The sequence below is a fragment of the Chrysochloris asiatica genome, unplaced genomic scaffold (genome assembly GCF_000296735.1).
Source record: "Chrysochloris asiatica unplaced genomic scaffold, ChrAsi1.0 scaffold00043, whole genome shotgun sequence".
In the NCBI taxonomy this organism is placed as follows: domain Eukaryota; kingdom Metazoa; phylum Chordata; class Mammalia; order Afrosoricida; family Chrysochloridae; genus Chrysochloris; species Chrysochloris asiatica.
Genome location: NW_006408561.1, coordinates 8340187 through 8342353, shown reverse-complemented (window position 1 = coordinate 8342353; position 2167 = coordinate 8340187).

The window sequence follows — 2167 nt, the reverse complement described above, 5'->3', positions numbered from 1 at the left end:
TTTAATATACTTGTGTATCCAAATAATTCCATTCAGAATAAGTTCATGACTCAGTGACTTCATTTTATACAGAGCTTATAGACTCCATAGCTCACAGTGTGACTAGATCTTATGTTTAGCAACTCACTGGTGTGCTTGTTGCCTTTTTCTGGTGGGTTAGCAACTCACTGCTGCGCTTGTTGGCTTACCTTTTATCATCTGTTTTATGCAAAAATCTTTGTACATAAAATTTCAGCTTATATGGGAACATTAAATGAAAAGATGAGAATGGAATGTTTACTTAACTTTATATTTATGGTAACAGACTTTTTAAATCGTTTTGTAAAATGTATTTTAAAACATTTTCATAAAATTTTATTCTTAATGGGCAGAATAACAGAGAAATATCATCAGTGCTTAAATATTTTAATCAAATGACCAGAAGAAGCAATAATTACAATTGCTAAGAAAGCACTTTACATTAGTGTAGGCAATTGTTCAGCTTGCAGAATTCAAAAGCAATACATATAATGGCAGCAATAGAGAAATTTCAAATTCAAATATTATAATTTACTTTTTATTGTCCTAGCTGGAAATACTACAACTATACAATAGGAAAATATATCACTCTTAAATAATTCTGCATTTATCTAGTAGATAAACCATGGAAAGAAAATAATATAATCAAGCTATAAAATTATTTGGAAACTAGGCTTTAACAAGGGATGTAATCAAACCTTCTATTGAATTTCCTTGCTGCTTTCTTATTTCACTGAAGCAATCTTTTCACTGAGTGTCATTATATAAAATGGAGCTCAGAAGTAAGTGCAATTTCAAGAGGGAAATGTTGAGAAGATTTAAATATGTCTTAAAATGAGACCCTCACCCTGATGTTCTTTATACAAGTATGTCAATTTTATGTTTCCATTTTAGTGTTTGCCCTCAGCAAACACAAAACATAAAATCAACTGGTTTTCCCTCAGGTTTCAGTCCTACTGGTGACAATCATTTTACTTCATCTTTGCTGAGTCCAGGAAACTTTGATAATTTACATGCAAGTCTAGAGCCACATGGAGTCCAATCATTTGAATTTTAAGCTACTATCAGAACTGACTCAAAGGAACATCACAACATTATGTGAATATAGCATGTAATCTTTTATAAAATCAGTAGTCTTCTTTTATGACTTTACTCTTAGACTCATGGTTAACCCTGAAATCGAATGATCTATTTCAATTCTCCACAAGGACTCCCATTAAGTGTGTATGAACATTATAAACTGTAACATTTTCATAAACTACAAACAGGTGGTAAAACCTTTAAAGGTTAGGATGGCTGGGACATTTGACTTCAATACAGCCGCAAAGGTAATTGCTACTCAAATCAACTATAAGAACCAGAGTATTCTTATCACTTTTCTTCCTCTGATCAAGACTATCAAGGTAATTCAAAGAAACTCATTGTTCTACTATTTTTTAAAATCTATACTACAGTGATTATAGGACTCCTGGTGTGCTGCTGTAGGATCAGCATGACTGGGAATCACAGAGACGGTAGTTCAAACCTACCAGCTGCTCCTTGGACACCTTATATAAGGTTGCTCTGGGTCCAAACCAACTCTACTGCACTTAATAACAACAATAACAGTAACAAACACTGATCATTAAAGGAGCCCTTTTGATGCTGTGAGATAAGCACTGGACCATAAGTTGGCAGTTTTAACTTCCCCAGATCCCTAGCTGAGACAAATGAAACTTTCTGCTCCTGAACCTGTAAACATTTGCAGGCTCTCAAACCCTAGATAAGTCACCATGAGCCAGAATTGACTTGATGGCATTAAGTTTATTGTTTGTATATTTGTTTTTTATTTTTATAACAATTATTACATTTGCTTACATTTCTGATTCTAAACCTGTGATACTATAAAATTCATTTATATTACAGTTTGAAATACAGACTCCTGGACCTTATTACCACAAGTACTGACATAATTTAAATAAAAATTAGCATAAACTACCATGCAAATGAGGTACAGATTTGAAATCCTCTTTGAACTTTCCTGACTTGGAAATTAAAAATGCCTCAATTTTAAAAATAGGAATAATTTAGCAGCACTTTTCCATCTGGTAGTCTTGAAAATGTATACTTAACCTTCAGGTACCAGGACAAATATATATATATATATTTT